The sequence below is a fragment of the Heptranchias perlo genome, chromosome 3 (assembly GCF_035084215.1).
Source record: "Heptranchias perlo isolate sHepPer1 chromosome 3, sHepPer1.hap1, whole genome shotgun sequence".
Taxonomy (NCBI): Eukaryota; Metazoa; Chordata; class Chondrichthyes; order Hexanchiformes; family Hexanchidae; genus Heptranchias; species Heptranchias perlo.
This window is the reverse complement of record NC_090327.1, coordinates 136,335,236-136,361,073: the sequence shown is the minus strand read 5'-3', so window position 1 is coordinate 136,361,073 and position 25,838 is coordinate 136,335,236. Positions and strand designations below refer to the sequence as shown.

General features: G+C 43.9%; 1 protein-coding gene across 3 annotated transcripts in view; it reads right to left on the bottom strand.

Annotated features, from left to right (window-relative positions):
* The window catches only part of LOC137320253 (neurocalcin-delta), a 357,975-nt gene that overhangs the window by 99,222 nt on the left and 232,915 nt on the right, over positions 1 to 25,838 (bottom strand). The window contains exon 1 of one of the 3 annotated variants that reach the window (XM_067982029.1): positions 8,564 to 8,760. The exons of the other annotated variants lie outside the window; for them this stretch is intronic. The gene's annotated coding sequence lies outside the window, so the exon portion shown is untranslated. Of the gene's footprint in view, positions 1 to 8,563; positions 8,761 to 25,838 lie in introns of those variants that run through there. 3 annotated transcript variants of the gene reach the window in all.

Here is a 25,838-nt window from a genome sequence, read left to right as displayed (position 1 = left end):
AACATGGAACACACTTTACAAAGTACTTTATTGACTGCGAAGTTCTTTGGGACATTCTGATGACGTGAAAGGTATTATATAAACGTAACTTCTTTCTTTCTTACTCCTCACCCAATAACACTCTTTAAACAAAACTTTAAATGGAGATGTAAATTTGCATTGCAATCACATCCCACTAGAGTACAATTTTCCTTTTCCATTTGTATATAATTTCTAAACTATTACATCAGTCTTAGCCTACTAGAAGGGATCTACACCTGCTGGAGATTGCATTATAAAAAGGTTGAAACTTACCAGTTCCCTGCACTTGCAAAGCAAATGAGTGCTGCACTTTTCTAACAGCAATTACCAGCTGGAACAATCTGCTCAGGGTGGAAGAACTTTTCAGGGTGACAAGTTACAAATTTATAATACTTAATATAAATGTTTAGCCAGTCAGCTCTCAAAATGTCTTTCTCTCCCAAGCAGATTAATGATTTATTTTTTTTAAACAGCAGCTCTAGGTGCTAACAGTAGAGTCGCTATGATATGCAGGGAGGTGGACTGGACAATAACATTTAATGTAACCAGACTTCTACAGAACATGTTTGGGTATACAGTCCTATAGAAGAATGCATTTAAATTGTCAATCTTAAGTTACAGGTCAAGGCCCAGAGTGCAGGACACCATCAAGGTTGAGAGAGAGGTTAGGGCGAAAAAATGTCTCGCACTTGAACATCCTTTTTATTTTTGATTTTCTCCTCTCCCCATCTCCTCTGAAGGCATCCATTCCTTGCTCGGTGATGGGCACCCTCCAGCAACTCACCCTTAAGTGGCCATTCTTCATGTTTGAGCTTTAACAGTGAATGCTATTTTAGCATGGTAGAGGAAGGCATCACAACCAAACCTGATCATCTCCCACACATTTCTAGTGGACGTTACTGGATGGTAATCAGGAGCAGGAACCCTAGTTGGTTTCCTTCTCTAACCTCATGCGGCGTTGCCAACTGCAGCATTCCTTCTGCCACCCTGGCTAAGATCAACTAACTCAGCACAAAGCAGGGATCAAACCTGGGATCATCTTCATCATCATCAACAACTTGTACCTTTAATGTAAAGAAACATCCCAAGGCACTTCACAAATAGGCTTACGTAAACTTCCTGATGTTGATGGCTTAGCTATTTATTGTGTAAATCTGCAGAACAATCAGGGGACTTGGAACACCTTGTAGAACTTGGTAGTATCTATGAGTGTGCTACCATCACAGGCAACACATTGTCTATCGTCTATTCAAGGAGTTGGGACATGCTGGTAATTGGAATAGAACAGCAATTGGTGAACAAGTGGGCTTTATTTTGTGAATGCATTCTTTCAACTTCCTTCTGTGTATTCCAGATGGTTCATGTATCCACAGCATGAGAGAATGGGGTAGATTTTGGTCTTCACCACCCAGCCGGTAAAGACAGAAATCCACACGAATATCTCTCGCTGCTTTCATAAAGTTCTACTGTAAACTGCAAAGGACATACGATACGCAGAGGATTAAAACAGGATCAGTCCAATGAAACACAGTCTCAGTCAAGTGAAAACAGGCATCTGACAAATCAAGCAGGGCTCACTGAATGCCTCAAATTTTATTCTTTTTAAGACACTAGAGCTGTTCAGTCTTTGAAACTTTATAAGATGGGATAAGCACTTTAAACCCTGGCTGGTCCATACAATGTACATTCTTTTTAATACTATGTTGAAAGTGATTGAGTTAGAATGGGAAGTGTATTCTACTGGATCATAATTCTACTTGTTATGAAGAGAAATATCTGTGTAATTACTAATACCGCCATTATCTTGTTACACTTTTTTAGAATTGGTGTTAAGGGAAAGCTTAGAAGGAGACATTTTGTTTAGAACTGTCCCTCATATCAAGACATTCCACTTCAGACATTATGAATATGGAAATTGGATTTAGTCAGCATTCCACATTCATAATCAAGAAGGAGTTCTACCCAAGGTCCAAAGTTTGCAATCAGGGTTACCTTAATGCCTGCGGTGACATTTATTTTAATGCCCTATTTTAAATGGGTTACCACCACTGTTAAAAAGACACTGATCAAAAAAAAAATCTAGGTTAAAATGTCTACTCCCAGGCTGTCTCTAACCAGCAGTCCTAAAACAGTCAACCAAGTGTAACTGAGAAGCAACAGTAAGTGTACAGCTGCCTCCTTTCATAACTTTTAGAACTATGTGGCAATTCAGTAGACTGTCAGGGAGACTCCATGATCCGATATGGAAAATTGCAAGCTTCAGCCCATGATTAATGGATGAAAAATCACAGGCGATTCTCTGAGATGCACTCCCTGTGACAGCCCCTTCCCACTGGAAGTGTCTGATTAACACAATCATCCCTTTACACTTCCCCTTTAAGAAATTAGGCTTTTAAGAAAATAAATTTTGCATATGTTTCTGGTCATAAACTTTTATTGTAAAACCAATCAAAAATGTTTGATATATAGTTGTGTTTAAGTCTCCAGCTGGCCAAGTATTCGTTATAATGACCTGAAAATAAACTTAAATACTAAGGCAGAATAATATTTACCCAGAGCTGCACTATTTATAAAGTGGAAGTTTAGCAGACGCCAATGATACAGAGAACAACCCAATACAAAGGAGGCATTTAACTGTTCGTATCACTAAATATTTACTTTTCAAACATTATTTTATTTGTCCTTTGGCTCCAGGTGGTACTTCTAGTGCTCTGGTTTACTAATTAGTTTACAGCACACCTCTACTGAGAAGAGACATCACAAGTTTAGGCAACCAAGGGGTTAGATTTAGTTGGTGGATTGAGATCGGCCCTAAAATTACTCGTGACTGTAGTTAGTCACCTGCTGTATATTGAGAAATCAAGTAACAGGCATTAAGTCACTTTTTAGATTTATGCTGACCTAAGTTTTCTGACTGGATGGACATCTCCAGCGGGACTTCCACCAAGCCCAGAGATACCTCACTGACCCTGGCCCTATTTCCGGCCCTAGGGTAATGTACATTGGGAGGCAGGTTCCATGGGCTCGGTCGGGGAGTCAAGCCAGCTAGGAGGGGGAAGGACTGAGCCTGCTGCAATGGGAAAGAGGGGTGGCCATCGAACTGCCTAAAAAAGTGCCCAATTTTTAAATTGAAATTCTTGAGGCTTCTCCTGGGGCCCGTGCACTACGTCATTCTTACATCGATTTCACAGATGTCTTTTCAATTGGCCCTCTCCAATGACCTTTAAACACTGGACCCTGGGCTCTGCGTGCAACATTTGAACTGCCCTATGGGGGGGGGGCAGGGGCGGAGTGGGGACACGGCAGAGAGCATTCCCAAGCACATTTCCAGTCCTGTCCATTTTGGATCCACCGGAAAACTGGTGGGAAAGCCAGTGCGACTGGACCAGAAAGCCTATGCCACTAGATCATCAGATTGTTCAAAATAAACAGAAAGCAAATCAGTGGCCAGCACAGAAGGGACATTTGAGATCATTTCCTTTAACTTTACAGACCATGAAAAAGCTATTCTAAGCACAAACATTTGATAGACAGGCCACTGTTTGGTTTGATAGTTTTGTGGTCATTCATTAAGATGAGGAATGTCAGTCCTGCGCAATGAAACATTTTGCATCTAGTACCAGAAATTCCAGGAATCACATAGCCAGGTGCAGAGTAAAACAGTTTACTCTGCCTCAAAAATATAGCCTTGTCCTCAGAACAGCATCACTTACTACATTAATGTGATATTCCCATTTCTTACACCAGCCATCCTTAAAGTTTCGCTGAATGAGACGAATATAAACTATACATATGTAGCATTAAAATAACAAAAATGACTTCAAAGTAATTAGTTGTATGTAAAGCCCTTTGGGATATTCTCAGAGTTGTGATAAGCTGCTATATAAATGCAAGTTTTTCTTTCGGAATTTTGGGCTATAGGATTACACCCTCTAGAAACTGAATTGAGATTGCTCTAACCCGTTTCAAGTAGGATCTTTACAGATGTCATCCCGTCAGTCTGGGCTGGATTAGAACCCAGAACTGAGAGGTGGAGATCAACGTTCTATTTATATACACTATATACTTACACATTTTAAAGTAAGTTTAAAAAAAACCTCACTTATGCATTGCTGAAGAGCAGCCAGGAACGATCACCACTTTGATGTTTGTTTGTTTTTGATAGCTCATCTCTTGGTCACTTGTTTTAAACAGAGTTCACCTTGCTGTAGGATTGGCCCATTGCCCAGGAGCTCTATCACAGCTTTGTTTGACTTGAATGGTCTCTAACACTTTGCCCTTAACAAAAGAAAATCTCCCACTAATGGACAGAATTTTGGTGGACAATAAAAGAAAAAAGCATCCCAGTAATAGATTAGTAGCCAACATGCTACTTCTAATGACCCTGGGATCAACAGGCACTGTGATCCTGTGGGATCGCTGATTCTCTTCCCTCCTTCGCCCATTAGCAGCCGAGGTTCCAGCCTTTTTTATTTGTAAATTTACCAAACTGCTATGATCAATCAAATTAAGCTATAAAGCACCCAGAGGCTCATAAGTATTTTAATTTTTTTTAAAAAAATCTAATTAATGTCATGTTCATAATACAGTAAGAGAACCAAGCTGAATACAGAAAGTACAGAGGAGAACTGAAAAAGGGAAATAAGAGGGGCAAAGAGAGAGCGTGAGAATAGATTAGTGGGTAACATAAAAGAGAGCCCAAAAGTTTTTTATAAACATATTAATAGTAAACAGGCAGTTAAAGGAAGGGTGGGGCCGATTAGGGACCAAAAAGGAGATCGTCGTGTGGAGGCAGAGGTACTAAACAAGTACTTTGCATCCATCTTCACTAAAGAAGTGAATGCTGCCACGATCTTCCAATCCTCCTTAGATATGGCGCCAGAGAACTGGAGGATTATAAATGTTACAACCCTGTTCAAAAAAAAAAGATAAACCCAGCAACTACAGGTCAGTCAGCCTAACGGAAGTGGTGGGGAGGCTTTTAGAGATAATAATCTGGGAAAAATATGGGATAATAAATGAAAGCCAGCATAGATTTATTAAAGGCAAATCATGTTTGACGAACTTAATTGAGCTCTTTAGAATTATAGAAAGGTTACAGCACAGAAGGAGGCCATTCGGCCCATTGAGTCGGTGCCGGCTCTATGCAAGAGCAATCCAGCTAGTCCCACTCCCCCGCCCTATCCCCGTAGCCCTGCAATTTTTTTCCTTTTAAGTACTTATCCAGTTCCCTTTTGAAAGCCATTATTGAGTCTGCCTCCACCAACCCACTCTGGCAGTGCATTCCAGATCATAACCACTCGTTGTGTAAAAAAGCTTTTCCTCATATCACCTTAAATTTATGCCCTCTGCTTCTTGAACCTTCCGCCAATGGGAACAGTTTCTCTCAATCTACTCTGTCTAGAACCTTCATGATTTTGAATACCTCTATCAAATCTCCTCTCAACCTTCTCTGTTCCAAGGAGAACGATACCAGCTTCTCCAGTCTATCCACATAACTAAAGCCCCTCATCCCTGGAGTCATTCTAGTAAATCTCTTCTATACTCTCGAAGGCTTTCACATCTTTCCTAAAGTGCAGTGTCCAGAACTAGACACAATACTCCAGTTGTGGCCGAACCAGTGCTTTATAAAGGTTCATCATGACTTCATTGCTTTTGTACTCTATGCCTCTATATATAAAGCCCAGGATCCCATATGCTTCTTCAACCGCTTTTTTAACCTGTCCTGCCACCTTCAACAATTTGTGTACATATACCCTCAGATCTCTCTGTTTCTGTACCCCTTTTAGAATTGTGTCCTTTAGTTTATATTGCCTCTCCTCATTCTTCCTAATGAAGTGCATCACCTCACATTTTTCTGTGTTAAATTTCATCTGCCACATGTCTGCCCAAACCACCAGCCTGTCTATATCCTCTTGAAGTCTATCACTATCCTCCTCACTGTTCACTACACATCCAAGTTTTGTCATCTGAAGAAGTAATGGAGAGGGTTGATGAGGATAGTGCAGTTGATGTGTATATGGACTTTCAAAAGGCATTTGATAAACGAATACTTAATAGACTTGTGAGCAAAATTGAAGCCTGTGGGATTAAAGGGGCAGTGGCTGCATGGATACGAAATTGGCTAAAGGACAGAAAGAAGAGAGAGGTGGTGAACGGTTGTTTTTCAGATTGGAGGGAAGTATACAGTGGAGTTCCCCAGGGGTCAGTATTAGGACCACTGCTCTTTTTGATATATATTAATGACCTGGACTTGGGTATGCAAGGCATAATTTCAAAGTTTGCAGGTGACACAATACTCAGAAATGTAGTAATCAGTGAGAAGGATAACAGACTTCAGCAGGACATAGACAGACTGGTGAAGTGGGCAGACACATGGCAGATGAATTTTAATGCAGAGAAGTGTAAAGTGATTCATTCTGGTAGGAAGAATGAGAAGAGCCAATATAAACAAAGTGGTACAATTTTAAAGGGGGTGCAGGAAGAGAGAGACCTGGGCGTGTATGTACACAAATCTTTTAAGGTGGCAGGGCAAGTTGAGAAGACTGTTAAAAAGGCATATGGGATCCTGGGCTTTAAGTAGAGGCATAGAGTACAAAAGCAAGGAAGTTATGCTAAACCATTATAGAATACTGGTTAGGCCCCAGCTGGAGTATTGTGGCCAATTCTGGGCACCACACTTTAGGAAGGATGTCAAGGCCTTGGAGAGAGTGCAGAGGAGATTTACTAGAATACCACCAGGGATGCAGGACTTCAGTTATGTGGAGACTAGAGAACCTGGGATTGTTCTCCTTACAATAGAAAAGGTTAAGGGGAAATTTAATAGAGGTGTTCAAAATCATGAAGGGTTTTGACAGAGTAAGTAAGGAAAAACTGTTTGCATTGGCAGAAGGGTTGGTAACCAGAGGACACAGGTTTAAGGCAAAAGAACCAAAGGCAACATGAGTAATTTTTTTTTATTTACACAGTTAGTTGTTATGATCTGAAATGCACTGCCAAAAGGATGGTGGAAGCAGATTCAATAGTAACTTTCAAAAGGGAATTGGATAAATACTTGAAGGGGAAAAATTTGCAGGGCTATGGGGAAAGAGGAGGGGAGTGGGACTAATTGGATTGCTCTTTGAAAGAGCCAGCACAGGCACGATGGGCCGAATAACCTCCTTCTCTGCTGTATCATTCTATGATTAAAAGCCTTTCATGGTAACCCCCCCCCCCGCTCACCAGCAACAAGATGTGGCTTTTATCTGACAGCTCCCATCAAACAAGTACACAACTGTGTAGGACATGAATCATCGTCTAAGCAAAATCCCTTTGATTTAATTATTCAAAGGGATTTTACTTAGGAACCCATTGAATCCTCATATCAGCTCTGTTTGATAGGAACTGTCAAATAAAGAAGTTATTTTACCTGCCTCCTGGGGGGAATTCCTGTTAACCCCTTTCACATACATTCTATTTTTCTACCTCTATCTATCTCCAGATCTCTCTATCTATCTCCAGATCTCTCTATCTATCTATCACACCCTAAGCTGTCAAACACTGCAATGTGTTAGGACTCATACAACATAACTGGTTGGGCTGCTGTGCAGAAACTGTTATAACTATTTAGAAGCTGAAATCAATCTGATTCACCAACTATCAGAATTCAGCTATACATCTTTCACTGTCTACACCCTTGCAAGAATTTGTATACCATTTGTGCTAAAGTACAACATTTTTATAAAAAATGACAGCATCTCAATGTTGCTCAGTCATTCTCCCATGTGGGGAGCTAGAACAGGTTTCTGCATATCTCCTTTTGTTGTTGACAATATTCATTGTTAGAAATTCTCAAACAAAAATCCCATTAAGAGATGATATAGACATTGTAAAAACTGATAAGGAAAATTATCAAGTGAGGGTGGAATGCAGAATTTCACTTTGTGAGGACTGCTTTGCCTTATTGCAAAATATATTTTTAAAATATCAATCAGACATAGCCTGTTAAACCCTTAATGTATTTCAGAAGGCAAATGTAATATCACTTAGCACATTTGAACAGTAAAAGTTTCCTGTAATTTTGCACTCAACTTATTTCTAAACTGTCCAATAACCACATTAAGTAGCACAGGTAAAAGTTTTTCAAGGCACAAACATACATATTGTTGGGCAGAGGTTAGTACCAATCTACATGTGGGCACCTCCACTGGTTGCAGACCTGGTTCACCATTCACCATCACCACCACCCCCCCCGCCCCAGCTCAGCTCCAATCCTCCTCAGGAAAACACTTTCCCTTCACTACTTTGTTATTCCATCTGTCATACTGATCAACAGAGTAAAGAGTGGGAAAAGACCCAGAACGAGCAATGCTAGCTGGCACAACGGCTGAAACCTGTGCCTCAAAAGTCTTTTCCTTTCTTCCAGCCCCTGACCCTTCTCGAAAAGATAATCAGTTGAGGCGGGCGAGGGCGAATGGTGAAAACACTGGGGTGGAACTCCAGCCCCGAAGACATCAGTCAGTCAGTCAGTTTAGTTAGTTAGTTAGTTAGTTTAGTTAGTTACCTCACACTATATGCGGACGCTCAGGGATTTCTAACAGCCCATGGTAGCTGGCAGGTTGCGAGAAGCGGCAGCCGGTGGTGATGATGGTGGTGGTCCAGCTCGTCAGTGAGGCCCTTCCCTTCCCTCCTCTCCTCTCCTCTCCGAGAGCCGCGAGCCGCCCCTCTCGCCTTCTCCCTACGTCAAAGTTGCTGTCACGTGGGCAGATAAAAGCAAGAGCGCGGGCGTTGCCACGGCAACCGGTGCACTGAACTGAACTGATTTCAATAGGTCGTCCGTCATTCTGAGCACTGGGGAGGGGGAGGAGGGGGGGTAAAGATCGTGGGGCCTAGATCGACCCCAGACGGCAAATTCTGCTCTCCTCAGTCCGATTCCACCGGTCCAACACTCACCCCCCCCCCCGCCCCCTACCGACCCACCCACCCACCCACCATCGCCGCTGAGCGGGTTAATATTGATCGAGACAGCATCTTCTCCTCGCAGCATGCACTCACTGCCGACAGCGAAAAGCTCTTCAGCAAATAGCAAGTACCTACTTACTGCTCAGGCCGTTCCCTGGGTAATTACATTCAAAAAACAACCCCCACTCCTCCCCCGCCTCTTTCACCGGCGGCGGAGCCTCTGAGGGACACTTAGCCCCTCCATTAGTAGTAACCAGAGGAATTTCGGCTTCTGCAGTCGAAGGATTCAACTGGTTGTGTATTCGGCTGCACTTTTCGTCAGATGACCGAATTCAAATAGCATCTGGATTCCATATGAAGAGAGCCAAGCCAAGCCAAGAAACAGTAAACGCTTAAAATGCCTAAAATTAACAATTCTAAGGAGATGAAACACGCTCTCTCACTCACATCAAAGACAAGTTTCTGCAGCATACAAGAGCTCAATGGTGCTGCATAAATAGGGGTTCTCTTCGACAAAGATCTAACTGGAACGGATTGACAATCTCCATTGTGCAGTTAAGATTTATATGGACCATAGAATTATGCAGAGATGCAGACTACAATGATCTTCTGTCATCTCCGTGAATTAATATAATTGATTGGGGGGGGGGGGGCGCAGTCAGTTTCTTAAAGTAAACAAAGGGCCCTTCACTCTCCAAATGTTAGTGAAGCTACTAAAAGGTTAGCAATGCCGGATGAGTTTTATCTTCTGTGAAACAAATGGGGTGAAATATCGGTGTGTGATATTAGTAACGAACGTTTGTATGAAATGCCTTCTCTATTTTAGTAAGGATGTTAGGCTATGTATTTTAATAATTTTACAGTTGACAAACTTTTTTCAACTTTTTTCTAAAAAAACATGCTGGCATTCTATTAGAGCTTGGTAATTATAATCCTTTTTTTTGGGTGAAATCCAAGAATATCTGAAACACCTAGGTCCAACAGAGTGCCAGCAGTTTATTTTTTAAAAGCAAAATAATTAGTTACATGAAATGGTTTGTCAATTGTAATTAGCGAACCGATACTGTCACACTTTTATTTATAAAATGCTTATTCACCTGTGTTCTCAACTCAAGACACGGCAAATTCATTGCTTCCTTTAGACAGAAGTATTCAAACTGAAGGTGTGCGGGATGTGATGTTGGGGGTTCCAGGCGGTTCTCAGCAATGGAAATTGCTGTAAAAGCTGTACCAATGACAATTGAGTCCTGAACAGTTAACCAGGGACCTACAGTTCAATTATCACAAGGCATATTTATAATTAGAGGAAGTAATCCTCTCTACAATTTAATTGTTTTGTACTAATTGTTATGACAATGCCAGATACTGTGTTTGACTTCAAGACTCAGCAATGGAAATGATAATACAATTCACTGTGTTTCAAAAATCTGTTGAAGTATGCACCACCCAGTGTAGCGGTCAGCCATACAGATCAGGAGGCCCTTCGCTTGATCAATGTGCTGAGTTAGCCGATCTCAGCTGAGGCACAGTAGGAGTGCTACACTTGGCCTCAATGCCAGCGGGCGAGACAAGGGAAAATAAAATCAGCAAAAGATCCCATTCTGCAGGAAGATATTGGAGCGAACTTGAGCCATGGTGCTGAATAAGTCGATGCCTTCAGGAAAGAGAGGAGTTAAAGGGGGATGGGGGGAGGCGGGGAGCAGGAAACACTACTTAAACCTTAATATGCAGAAAAAACATTGGCACAAAAAATATTTCAATCTGGATACTGTATCACAGGGAGCCTTGTCAGGTCATTTTTTAGCATGTGAGGGAGTGGAGAGACCAGGCTCTCAAGTAGCACAGGTTTTAAAGATTCTAACAGCACTTATATGTTTGGTCTCTTCCTCCCCACTCCAGTAAATTAATCTGTCAAAATTATTGCTGCCAATATCAAGTCACAACTAAAGATCGAGAAAAGCCCTAATTGCTCAGTAGAAAATTGCACCTTGTGGGATGATACTAGGTTACAGGTTCAATACCAGTCTGTGTGATACTGGGTCACAAATTCAATCCCAGTCTGTGTGATACTGGGTCACAGGTTCAATCCCAGTCTGTGTGATACTGGGTCACAAATTCAATCCCAGTCTGTGTGATACTGGGTCACAAATTCAATCCCAGTCTGTGTGATACTGCGTCACAAATTCAATCCCAGTCTGTGTTATACTGGGTCACAAATTCAATCCCAGTCTGTGTGATACTGGGTCACAAATTCAATCCCAGTCTGTGTGATACTGCGTCACAAATTCAATCCCAGTCTGTGTGATACTGGATCACAAATTCAATCCCAGTCTGTGTGATACTGGGTCACAGGTTCAATCCCAGTCTGTGTGATACTGGGTCACAAATTCAATCCCAGTCTGTGTGATACTGGGTCACAAATTCAATCCCAGTCTGTGTGATACTGGGTCACAGGTTCAATCCCAGTTTGTGTGATACTGGGTCACAAATTCAATCCCAGTCTGTGTGATACTGGGTCACAAATTCAATCCCAGTCTGTGTGATACTGGATCACAAATTCAATCCCAGTCTGTGTGATACTGGGTCACAGGTTCAATCCCAGTCTGTGTGATACTGGGTCACAAATTCAATCCCAGTCTGTGTGATACTGGGTCACAAATTCAATCCCAGTCTGTGTGATACTGGGTCACAGGTTCAATCCCAGTCTGTGTGATACTGGGTCACAAATTCAATCCCAGTCTGTGTGATACTGGGTCACAAATTCAATCCCAGTCTGTGTGATACTGGATCACAAATTCAATCCCAGTCTGTGTGATACTGGGTCACAAATTTCCTCCCCACTCCAGGAAATTAATCTGTCAAAATTATTGCTGCCAATATCAAGTCACAACTAAAGATCGGGAAAAGCCCGAATTGCTCAGTAGAAATTTGCACCTTGTGGGATGATACTAGGTGACAGGTTCAATCCCAGTCTGTGTGATACTGGGTCACAGGTTCAATCCCAGTCTGTGTGATACTGGGTCGCAGGTTCAATCCCAGTCTGTGTGATACTGGGTCACAGGTTCAATCCCAGTCTGTGTGATACTGGGTCACAAATTCAATCCCAGTCTGTGTGATACTAGGTCACAAATTCAATCCCAGTCTGTGTGATACTGGGTCACAGTTCAATCCCAGTCTGTGTGATACTGGGTCACAGGTTCAATCCCAGTCTGTGTGATACTGGGTCACAGGTTCAATCCCAGTCTGTGTGATACTGGGTCACAAATTCAATCCCAGTCTGTGTGATACTGGGTCACAGGTTCAATCCCAGTCTGTGTGATACGAGGTCACAAATTCAATCCCAGTCTGTGTGATACTGGGTCACAGGTTCAATCCCAGTCTGTGTGATACTGGGTCACAGGTTCAATCCCAGTTTGTGTGACACTGGGTCACAAATTCAATCCCAGTCTGTGTGATACTGGGTCACAAATTCAATCCCAGTCTGTGTGATACTAGGTCACAGGTTCAAACCCAGCCTGTGTGATACTGGGTCACAGGTTCAATCCCAGTCTGTGTGATACTGGGTCACAAATTCAATCCCAGTCTGTGTGATACTGGGTCACAGGTTCAATCCCAGTCTGTGTGATACTGGGTCACAAATTCAATCCCAGTCTGTGTGATACTGGGTCACAAATTCAATCCCAGTCTGTGTGATACTGGATCACAAATTCAATCCCAGTCTGTGTGATACTGGGTCACAAATTTCCTCCCCACTCCAGGAAATTAATCTGTCAAAATTATTGCTGCCAATATCAAGTCACAACTAAAGATCGGGAAAAGCCCGAATTGCTCAGTAGAAATTTGCACCTTGTGGGATGATACTAGGTGACAGGTTCAATCCCAGTCTGTGTGATACTGGGTCACAGGTTCAATCCCAGTCTGTGTGATACTGGGTCGCAGGTTCAATCCCAGTCTGTGTGATACTGGGTCACAGGTTCAATCCCAGTCTGTGTGATACTGGGTCACAAATTCAATCCCAGTCTGTGTGATACTAGGTCACAAATTCAATCCCAGTCTGTGTGATACTGGGTCACAGTTCAATCCCAGTCTGTGTGATACTGGGTCACAGGTTCAATCCCAGTCTGTGTGATACTGGGTCACAGGTTCAATCCCAGTCTGTGTGATACTGGGTCACAAATTCAATCCCAGTCTGTGTGATACTGGGTCACAGGTTCAATCCCAGTCTGTGTGATACGAGGTCACAAATTCAATCCCAGTCTGTGTGATACTGGGTCACAGGTTCAATCCCAGTCTGTGTGATACTGGGTCACAGGTTCAATCCCAGTTTGTGTGACACTGGGTCACAAATTCAATCCCAGTCTGTGTGATACTGGGTCACAAAACCAATCCCAGTCTGTATGATACTGGGTCACAGGTTCAAACCCAGCCTGTGTGATACTGGGTCACAGGTTCAATCCCAGTCTGTGTGATACTGGGTCACAAATTCAATCCCAGTCTGTGTGATACTGGGTCACAAATTCAATCCCAGTCTGTGTGATACTGGGTCACAGGTTCAATCCCAGTCTGTGTGATACTGGGTCACAAATTCAATCCCAGTCTGTGTGATACTGGGTCACAAATTCAATCCCAGTCTGTGTGATACTGGATCACAAATTCAATCCCAGTCTGTGTGATACTGGGTCACAAATTTCCTCCCCACTCCAGGAAATTAATCTGTCAAAATTATTGCTGCCAATATCAAGTCACAACTAAAGATCGGGAAAAGCCCGAATTGCTCAGTAGAAATTTGCACCTTGTGGGATGATACTAGGTGACAGGTTCAATCCCAGTCTGTGTGATACTGGGTCACAGGTTCAATCCCAGTCTGTGTGATACTGGGTCGCAGGTTCAATCCCAGTCTGTGTGATACTGGGTCACAGGTTCAATCCCAGTCTGTGTGATACTGGGTCACAAATTCAATCCCAGTCTGTGTGATACTAGGTCACAAATTCAATCCCAGTCTGTGTGATACTGGGTCACAGTTCAATCCCAGTCTGTGTGATACTGGGTCACAGGTTCAATCCCAGTCTGTGTGATACTGGGTCACAGGTTCAATCCCAGTCTGTGTGATACTGGGTCACAAATTCAATCCCAGTCTGTGTGATACTGGGTCACAGGTTCAATCCCAGTCTGTGTGATACGAGGTCACAAATTCAATCCCAGTCTGTGTGATACTGGGTCACAGGTTCAATCCCAGTCTGTGTGATACTGGGTCACAGGTTCAATCCCAGTTTGTGTGACACTGGGTCACAAATTCAATCCCAGTCTGTGTGATACTGGGTCACAAATTCAATCCCAGTCTGTGTGATACTAGGTCACAGGTTCAAACCCAGCCTGTGTGATACTGGGTCACAGGTTCAATCCCAGTCTGTGTGATACTGGGTCACAAATTCAATCCCAGTCTGTGTGATACTGGGTCACAGGTTCAATCCCAGTCTGTGTGATACTGGGTCACAAATTCAATCCCAGTCTGTGTGATACTGGGTCACAAATTCAATCCCAGTCTGTGTGATACTGGATCACAAATTCAATCCCAGTCTGTGTGATACTGGGTCACAAATTTCCTCCCCACTCCAGGAAATTAATCTGTCAAAATTATTGCTGCCAATATCAAGTCACAACTAAAGATCGGGAAAAGCCCGAATTGCTCAGTAGAAATTTGCACCTTGTGGGATGATACTAGGTGACAGGTTCAATCCCAGTCTGTGTGATACTGGGTCACAGGTTCAATCCCAGTCTGTGTGATACTGGGTCGCAGGTTCAATCCCAGTCTGTGTGATACTGGGTCACAGGTTCAATCCCAGTCTGTGTGATACTGGGTCACAAATTCAATCCCAGTCTGTGTGATACTAGGTCACAAATTCAATCCCAGTCTGTGTGATACTGGGTCACAGTTCAATCCCAGTCTGTGTGATACTGGGTCACAGGTTCAATCCCAGTCTGTGTGATACTGGGTCACAGGTTCAATCCCAGTCTGTGTGATACTGGGTCACAAATTCAATCCCAGTCTGTGTGATACTGGGTCACAGGTTCAATCCCAGTCTGTGTGATACGAGGTCACAAATTCAATCCCAGTCTGTGTGATACTGGGTCACAGGTTCAATCCCAGTCTGTGTGATACTGGGTCACAGGTTCAATCCCAGTTTGTGTGACACTGGGTCACAAATTCAATCCCAGTCTGTGTGATACTGGGTCACAAAACCAATCCCAGTCTGTATGATACTGGGTCACAGGTTCAAACCCAGCCTGTGTGATACTGGGTCACAGGTTCAATCCCAGTCTGTGTGATACTGGGTCACAAATTCAATCCCAGTCTGTGTGATACTGGGTCACAAATTCAATCCCAGTCTGTGTGATACTGGGTCACAGGTTCAATCCCAGTCTGTGTGATACTGGGTCACAAATTCAATCCCAGTCTGTGTGATACTGGGTCACAGGTTCAATCCCAATCTGTGTGATACTGGGTCACAGGTTCAATCCCAGTCTGTGTGATACTGGGTCACAAATTCAATCCCAGTCTGTGTGATATTGGGTCACAGTTCAATCCCAGTCTGTGTGATACTGGGTCACAGGTTCAATCCCAGTCTGTGTGATACTGGGTCACAAATTCAATCCCAGTCTGAGTGATACTGGGTTACAAATTCAATCCCAGTCTGAGTGATACTGGGTCATAAATTCAATCCCAGTCTGTGTGATACTGGGTCACAAATTCAATCCCAGTCTGTGTGATACTGGGTCACAGGTTCAATCCCAATCTGTGTGATACTGGGTCACAGGTTCAATCCCAGTCTGTGTGATACTGGGTCACAAATTCAATCCCAGTCTGTGTGATATTGGGTCACAGTTCAATCCCAGTCTGTGTGATACTGGGTCACAGGTTCAATCCCAGTCTGTGTGATACTGGGTCACAAATTCAATCCCAGTCTGTGTGATACTGGATCACAAATTCAATCCCAGTCTGTGTGATACTGGGTCACAAATTTCCTCCCCACTCCAGGAAATTAATCTGTCAAAATTATTGCTGCCAATATCAAGTCACAACTAAAGATCGGGAAAAGCCCTAATTGCTCAGTAGAAATTTGCACCTTGTGGGATGATACTAGGTGACAGGTTCAATCCCAGTCTGTGTGATACTGGGTCACAGGTTCAATCCCAGTCTGTGTGATACTGGGTCGCAGGTTCAATCCCAGTCTGTGTGATACTGGGTCACAGGTTCAATCCCAGTCTGTGTGATACTGGGTCACAAATTCAATCCCAGTCTGTGTGATACTAGGTCACAAATTCAATCCCAGTCTGTGTGATACTGGGTCACAGTTCAATCCCAGTCTGTGTGATACTGGGTCACAGGTTCAATCCCAGTCTGTGTGATACTGGGTCACAGGTTCAATCCCAGTCTGTGTGATACTGGGTCACAAATTCAATCCCAGTCTGTGTGATACTGGGTCACAGGTTCAATCCCAGTCTGTGTGATACGAGGTCACAAATTCAATCCCAGTCTGTGTGATACTGGGTCACAGGTTCAATCCCAGTCTGTGTGATACTGGGTCACAGGTTCAATCCCAGTTTGTGTGACACTGGGTCACAAATTCAATCCCAGTCTGTGTGATACTGGGTCACAAAACCAATCCCAGTCTGTATGATACTGGGTCACAGGTTCAAACCCAGCCTGTGTGATACTGGGTCACAGGTTCAATCCCAGTCTGTGTGATACTGGGTCACAAATTCAATCCCAGTCTGTGTGATACTGGGTCACAAATTCAATCCCAGTCTGTGTGATACTGGGTCACAGGTTCAATCCCAGTCTGTGTGATACTGGGTCACAAATTCAATCCCAGTCTGTGTGATACTGGGTCACAGGTTCAATCCCAATCTGTGTGATACTGGGTCACAGGTTCAATCCCAGTCTGTGTGATACTGGGTCACAAATTCAATCCCAGTCTGTGTGATATTGGGTCACAGTTCAATCCCAGTCTGTGTGATACTGGGTCACAGGTTCAATCCCAGTCTGTGTGATACTGGGTCACAAATTCAATCCCAGTCTGAGTGATACTGGGTTACAAATTCAATCCCAGTCTGAGTGATACTGGGTCATAAATTCAATCCCAGTCTGTGTGATACTGGGTCACAAATTCAATCCCAGTGTGTGTGATACTGGGTCACAGGTTCAGTCCCAGTCTGTGTGATACTGGGTCACAGGTTCAATCCCAGTTTGTGTGATACTGAGTCACAAATTCAATCCCAGTCTGTGTGATACTGGGTCACAGTTCAATCCCAGTCTGTGTGATACTGGGTCACAGGTTCAATCCCAGTCTGTGTGATACTGGGTCACAGGTTCAATCCCAGTCTGTGTGATACTGGGTCACAAATTCAATCCCAGTCTGTGTGATACTGTGTCACAGTTCAATCCCAGTCTGTGTGATACTGGGTCACAGGTTCAATCCCAGTCTGTGTGATACTGGGTCACAGTTCAATCCCAGTCTGTGTGATACTGGGTCACAGGTTGAATCCCAGTCTGTGTGATACTGGGTCACAGGTTCAATCCCAGTCTGTGTGATACTGGGACATAAATTCAATCCCAGTCAGTGTGATACTGGGTCACAAATTCAATCCCAGTCTGTGTGATACTGGGTCACAAATTCAATCCCAGTCTGTTTGATACTGGGTCACAAATTCAATCCCAGTCTGTTTGATACTGGGTCACAAATTCAATCCCAGTCTGTGTGATACTGAGTCATAAATTCAATCCCAGTCTGTGTGATACTGGGTCACAAATTCAATCCCAGTCTGTGTGATACTGAGTCATAAATTCAATCCCAGTCTGTGTGGTACTGGGTCACAAATTCAATCCCAGTCTGTTTGATACTGGGTCACAAATTCAATCCCAGTCTATGTGATACTGGGTCACAAATTCAATCCCAGTCTGTTTGATACTGGGTCACAAATTCAATCCCAGTCTGTGTGATACGGGGTCACACTTCAATCCCAGTCTGTGTGATACTGGGTCACAGGTTCAATCCCAGTCTGTGTGATACTGAGACACAAATTCAATCCCAGTCTGTGTGATACTGGGTCAAAGGTTCAATCCCAGTCTGTGTGATACTGGGTCACAAATTCAATCCCAGTCTGTGTGATACTGGGTCACAGGTTCAATCCCAGTCTGTGTGATACTGGGTCATAAATTCAATCCCAGTCTATGTGATACTGGGTCACAGTTCAATCCCAGTCTGTGTGATACTGGGTCACAGGTTCAATCCCAGTCTATGTGATAGTGGGTCACAAATTCAATCCCAGTCTGTGTGATACTGGGTCACAGGTTCAATCCCAGTCTGTGTGATACTGGTTCACAAATTCAATCCCAGTCTGTGTGATACTGAGTCATAAATTCAATCCCAGTCTGTGTGATACTGGGTCACAAATTCAATCCCATTCTGTGCGATACTGAGTCACAAATTCAATCCCAGTTTGTGTGATATTGGATCATAAATTCAACCCCAGTTTGTGTGATACTGGGTCACAGTTCAATCCCAGTCTGTGTGACACTGAGTCACAAATTCAATCCCAGTCTGTGTGATACTAGGTCACAAATTCAATCCCAGTCTGTGTGTTGCTCAGTCACAAATTCAATTCCAGTCTGTGTGATACTGACTAACAAATTCAATCCCAGTCTGTGTGATACTGTCACAAATTCAATCCCAGTCTGTGTGATACTGGGTCATAAATTCAATCCCAGTCAGTGTGATACTGGGTCATAAATTCAATCCCAGTGTGTGTGATACTGGGTCACAAATTCAATCCCAGTCTGTGTGATACTGGGTCACAAATTCAATCCCAGTCTGTGTGTTGCTGAGTCACAAATTCAATCCCAGTCTGTGTGATACTGGGTCACAGGTTCAATCCCAGTCTGTGTGATACTGGGTCACAAATTCAATCCCAGTCTGTGTGATACTGGGTCACAGGTTCAATCCCAGTCTGTGTGATACTGGGTCACAAATTCAATCCCAGTCTGTGTGATACTGAGTCACAGGTTCAATCCCAGTGTGTGTGATACTCGGTCACAGGTTCAATCCCAGTTGGTGTGATACTCGGTCACAAATTCAATCCCAGTCTGTGTGATACTGTCACAAATTCAATCCCAGTCTGTGTGATACTGGGTCACAAATTCAATCCCAGTCTGTGTGATACTAGGTCACGAATTCAATCCCAGTCTGTGTGATACTGGGTCACAAATTCAATCCCAGTCTGTGTGATACTGGGTCACAGGTTCAATCCCAGTTTGTGTGATACTGGGTCACAGGTTCACTCCCAGTCTGTGTGATACTGGGTTACAGGTTCACTCCTAGTTTGTGTGATACTGGGTTACAGGTTCACTCCCAGTCTGTGTGATACTGGGTCACAGGTTCAATCCCAGTTTGTGTGATACTGGGTCACAGGTTCACTCCCAGTCTGTGTGATACTGGGTTTCAGGTTCAATCCCAGTCTGTGTGGTACTGGGTCACAAATTCAGTCCCAGTCTGTGTGATACTGGATCACAGGTTCAATCCGAGTCTGTGTGATACTTCGTCACAAATTCAGTCCCAGTCTGTGTGATACTGGGTCACAAATTCAATCCCAGTGTGTGTGATACTGGGTCACGGGTTCAATCCCAGTGTGTGTGATACTGCGTCACAAATTTAATCCCAGTCTGTGTGATACTGGGTCACGGGTTCAATCCCAGTGTGTATGATACTGGGTCACAAATTCAATCCCAGTCTGTGTGATACTGGGTCACAGGTTCAAACCCAGTCTGTGTGATACTGGGTCATAAATTCAATCCCAGTCAGTGTGATACTGTGTCACAAATTCAATCCCAGTCTGTGTGATACTGGGTCACAAATTCAATCCCAGTCTGTGTGATACTGGGTCACAGGTTCAAACCCAGTCGGTGTGATACTGGGTCATAAATTCAATCCCAGTCAGTGTGATACTGTGTCACAGATTCAATCCCAGTCTGTGTGATACTGGGTCACAAATTCAATCCCAGTCTGTGTGATACTGGGTCACAGGTTCAATCCCTGTCTGTGTGATACTGAGTCACAGGTTCAATTCCAGTCTGTGTGATACTGGGTAACAAATTCAATCCCAGTTTGTGTGATACTGGGTCACAAATTCAATCCCAGTCTGTGTGATACTGGGTCACAAATTCAATCCCAGTCTGTGTGATACTGGGTCATAAATTCAATCCCAGTTTGTGTGATACTGGGTCACAAATTCAATCCCAGTCTGTGTGATACTGGGTCACAATTTCAATCCCAGTCTGTGTGATACTGGGTCACAAATTCATTCCCAGTCTGTGTGATACTGGGTCACAGGTTCAATCCCAGTCTGTGCGATACTGAGTCACAAATTCAATCCCAGTCTGTGTGATACTAGATCACAAATTCAATCCCAGTCTGTGTGTTGGTCAGTCACAAATTCAATCCCAGTCTGTGTGATACTGACAAACAAATTCAATCCCAGTCTGTGTGATACTGTCACAAATTCAATCCCAGTCTGTGTGATACTGTGTCATAAATTCAATCCCAGTCAGTGTGATACTGGGTCACAAATTCAATGCCAGTATGTGTGATACTGGGTCACAAATTCAATCCCAGTCAGTGTGATACTGGGTCACAAATTCAATCCCAGTCTGTGTGATACTGGGTCACAAATTCAATCCCAGTTTGTGTGATACTGGGTCACAAATTCAATCCCAGTCTGTGTGATACTAGATCACAAATTCAATCCCAGTCTGTGTGTTGGTCAGTCACAAATTCAATCCCAGTCTGTGTGATACTGACAAACAAATTCAATCCCAGTCTGTGTGATACTGTCACAAATTCAATCCCAGTCTGTGTGATACTGGGTCATAAATTCAATCCCAGTCAGTGTGATACTGGGTCACAAATTCAATCCCAGTCTGTGTGATACTGGGTCACAAATTCAATCCCAGTCTGTGTGATACTGAGTCACAGATTCAATCCCAGTTTGTGTGATACTGAGTCACAGGTTCAATCCCAGTCTGTGTGATACTGAGTCACAAATTCAATCCCAGTCTGTGTGATAGTGAGTCACAGGTTCAATCCCAGTCTGTGTGATGCTGGGTCACAAATTCAATCCCAGTCTGTGTGATACTGGGTCACAAATTCAATCCCAGTCTGTGTGATACTGGGTCACAGATTCAATCCCAGTTTGTGTGATACTGGGTCACAGGTTCAATCCCAGTCTGTGTGATACTGTCACAAATTCAATCCCAGTCTGTGTGATGCTGGGTCACAGGTTCAATCCCAGTCTGTGTGATACTGGGTCACAGGTTCAATCCCAGTCTGTGTGATACTGAGTCACAGGTTCAATCCCAGTCTGTGTGATACTGAGTCATAAATTCAATCCCAGTCTGTGTGATACTGAGTCACAGGTTCAATCCCAGTCTTTGCTGAGTTTGCTGATCTCAACTGTGTAAGAAGTGGAAACGCTGCAATTGCCAGTTCTTTGGCTGTTGTGGCAGTCGAAAACTTTGATGTGGTTTGAATATCATAAGTATGGCAAAATATTGTGGATGGAAATGAATAAAACATTCTGGGTTTTGAGTGTTGAGAAAAGATAGAGGGGACAAAAAAGGTGGTGTAGCCCTATATGTCAATGTCACCTGGGAAGTAAACAAAGTTGATTCTGTGAAAGGGGGAAAGCTACTGAATGAACTACTCTGAGTAGACGGGCATGATTTTGACCCCGAGCTGGGAAGGGAGCGGGGTGGGGGGGAGTGGACAAATTGCTGATGGGAAACCCGGAAGTCGGGGTTTCCCGGACGTTCTTACGATTTTGATGTAAGGATGTCTTTTTTTCTGTCGGTTTGCCGTCCGATTGACTGGCCTGATTGACAGACGGGTCTCAGTCTGATGGGGGAACAGCCAGGGAGAGGACGTGTTCAGGTAAGTCTTCAGGTAAGTCTTTGTGTGTATGGATGGGGGTGGGGCACAGGTGGGCATGGATTGACACAGGGCACAGGGACATAGGTTGACATGAGGCATAGGATGGCATGGGGCATAGGATGGCATGGGGCACATGGGTTGTCAAGGGGCACGTGGGTTTGCAAGGGGCACGTGGGTTGGCACTAAGGTCACGGGGGAGAGTCAGTCATGGGGAGAGGGATCGGGGGTCAGTCACAGGAGGGTGTCAGGATCGGGGGTCATCGCGGGGGTCTGCGATTATTGGGGGGGATCGGAGTCAGGGGTCTGTGATCATTGGGGGAGTGGGGTAGATCGGGGTCGGGGATCAGCGATCGTTGGGGTGGGGGAAATCGGGGTCGGGGTTCCACGATCATTGTGCGGAATCGCTTCATGTAGGCTTGTTGGGCCTGGGGGAAGCACTCCTGCTCCTCCGGCCCACAAGCTGCGCCAGAAAGGCACCTACCTGTTGGTCTCGGGCCTTCTCGTCCCCTTTAATGAGGCGTGAAAGAGAAGGTCCCGGAATCCACCAGGGTTGAAACCGGAAACTGTGGGAAAATGGAGACCTGAAGCCTCCTTGAAAGGTTTTAAGGCCCGACCTGCTTCCTGGGAGTGGGTTGGTCGTCTGCCCCTCGTCTGTCGCAGTGAAAACAGAAAATGGGCGGATGGGGGGGGGGGGGTGGGGGGGCGGGTCTGAAATGGTTGCAATTTTGAATGCTCCTCACCCCCAACCCACCCGTTTTTCACTTTTAAAATCATGCCCGACGTCTCTAATGCGAAAAATCCAAGCTTGGTCGCCCATTTTACACCCCATCCGATTTGACTTTCCATCGAAGGCAATAGAAAGTAAAATCAGGCTGCGTATATAAATGGATCAACCAATCCGATAGCATCAGTTTCCTGCCAGGCAGGTTAGGTTAAAATTATCCCCTAGGAGTGTACTACTGACCTCTCTCCCCATCAGCATCAGAAAGGGAATGAAATTACTCTGTGAAGAGACCAGGAAATTTATTTTAATGGGAGTGTTCAATCAACCGAATGTAAACTGGGAAAACCCAAGTGTTTTAGAATCAGAGTTGGTAAACATAATGCATGACTGCTTTATGATCCAGTGCGTCAAGGAAGCAACAAGAGGCAGTGCTAATCTTGATCTGGTATCTGTAAATGATCCAGATAATGTACAGGGAATGGCAGTCGTAGCACCCTTGAGGGGGGCAGTGATCACAGAATGATAAGATTTTAAAAGGATCTTGGATGCAGCTTTAAAGGGGCAAAAATTAAATGAAATGAGAGAAAAACTATTTTTATTTGTTCTTGGGATGTGGGCAACGCCAGCAAAGCTGTACTTACTGTCTATCCCATTTGGCCTGAGTGGGACTGGAGTCACTGAAGGACATAGTGAACCAGTTGGAATTTTACAACAATCCAGCAGTGTTCATGGCCATTTTCTGCTGCTAGTTCACAAGTGACCAGAAGTATCGATTCAATTTCATAAATTAGGATTTGAGTTCACAACCTCTGGGTTGCCAGTCCAGTACTATAATTTCTAGACTACTGAGCCCATGACCTAAAGCAAATAGATTGGTGGAGTTTGTTCAACAACAATTCATTAGAAGCTAAGCCAATACCTTTAAAGGCATAATGCTGAGCATGCAGGATCAATATGTACCAAAAATCAACAAGCTGAGATTAAACAAATGGATTAGCAAATTAAAAGCAATATAAAAAGGAAAAATAATCACTACAAATCCTGAAGAAAGGGCAAGGGATTTACTGGGAAGAGTATAAGAAAATGCAAATACAAGTTAAAAGGGTGATTATATGGGCAAAAAGAGACCTCGCAAATGCATAGCAGCAGAGGCTAAACATCAAATACAGTAACGAATTCTAAATAGCAAAAGAATCTTTCAGTAATGCACAGTAAGAGGGCAGTCAGAGTAGAGGTGAAAACCCTAAAAGATGCAAACAAAATTAAAATTGAGGATGAGCACAAGATAATTAATATTCTTCCAAAAATTCACAAAGGAAGACATGAGTAACAGAGACAGTAAACAGGAACAAAGTAAAACCAGAAATTTTGATATAAATGAAATGGAAATCCTAGACAGGGCTTTCAACAAACAAATCGCCAGGGATAGATGATATTTATTCTAGAGTACTGAAAGCAACTCGGAAGGAGATTTGTGAGGCACTAACAACCATTATGAGAGAAGTTACCAGTAAATTGGAAAAAGGCCAATGTGATCCTCATATTGAAAAAATGGGGTAGGGTGGGGGGAGGGGGGAGGTTACCCAGATAGAAAGGAGCACGGCCATGAATTTAAACACAATATTAAGAATTTTAAATTGGAGGCATTGGGGGAACGGGAGTCAATATAGGTCAACGAGGACAGGAGTAATGGGTAAACAGGATCGTGTGTGATAGGATTAGGGCAGCAGAGTTTTGGATGAGCTGAAGTTTATGGATGGTGGGGCATGGGAGGCCGGACAGGAGAGCATTGGAATAGTCGAGTCTGGAGGTGACAAAGGTATGGATGAGAGCTTCAGCCGGGGTGGAGGTGGGCAATTTTAGGCAGCTGGAAGTGGGGAGTCTTTGTGATGGAGAGTATATGGGATCGGAAGCTCAGCTTGGGGTCGAATAGGACACAGAGATTGCAAACAGTCTGGTTCAGCCTAAGACAATGGGCAGGGAGGGGGACGGAATCAATAGTGAGGGTATAAAGTTTGTGGCAAGGGAAGAAGATAATGACTTCTGTCTTTCCAATGTTTAACTGGAGTGCATTATGGCTCATCCAAGACTGGATATCTGACAACACAAAGGCAGTGGAGAGGTCACAAGAGATGGTGGAGAGGTAGAGCTGGGTGTCGTCAGCATTCATGTGGAAACCGACCACAAATCTGTGGTTGATGTCGCCAAGGGGGAGCATGTAGATGAGGAAAAGAGGGACAAGGACAGATATTTGGGGGACTCCAGAGTTAACAGTGCAAAGGTGGGAAGAGAGGCCATTGCTGGAGATGCTCTGGCTACAATCAGATAGTTACGAGTGGAACTAAGCAATGGCAATCGCACTGAGCTAGACAACAGAGGAAAGGCGTGGGACAAAGATAGTGTGGTCAACAGTGTCAAAGGCTGCAGAGAGGTGGAAGAGGTGAAGGAGGAGGAGGGATAATGCACCATGATCACAGAGGATGTAATTTGTGACTTTGGTTAGTGCTGTTTCAGTGCTGTACAAAATAGTTAAGGGTATATGAACATACAAAATTGACAGTCAGGAAAAGACCAGCTGGTCCATCAAGCCTGCCCCACACTCAATGATGATCAGAGCATCATGACGAAACACCTCCTCCCTTCCTCCCACCGCAGCCATGTAATCTCCTGGGAGAGGCAAAAAAACAGCAAAAAAACACAGGCACGCTATCCAGCCCTTTCATTATTTTATAGACCTCTATCAGGTCACCTTTAAGTCTACGCTGCTCTAAAGTAAATAGACCAAGGTCCTTGAGCCTATCCGAATAGCTGAGGTTCTTTAAGCTAGGAATCATTCTTGTAGCTCTCCTCTGAACCTTTTCCAAAGCGGCTATGTCACCCACCATGTGGGGGGACCAAAACTGGGCACAGTGCTCCAGATGCGGTTTGACCAGTGGCCTGTATGGTATCAAAATGGTGTCCTTTGATTTATACTGAAGGGTTCCAATAAGACAATCCAATACCTTGTTAGCTTTAGCTACAATTTCTCTACATTGGTCATGAACCTTTAGTGATCTGTGCACAATAACACCAAGATCTTTTTCTCTCTCAACCTCTTTCAGTATTGTTCCCTACAAATGATAAGAGTATTCTATGTTGGCCCTACCATGACACTACATTTATCTAGATTA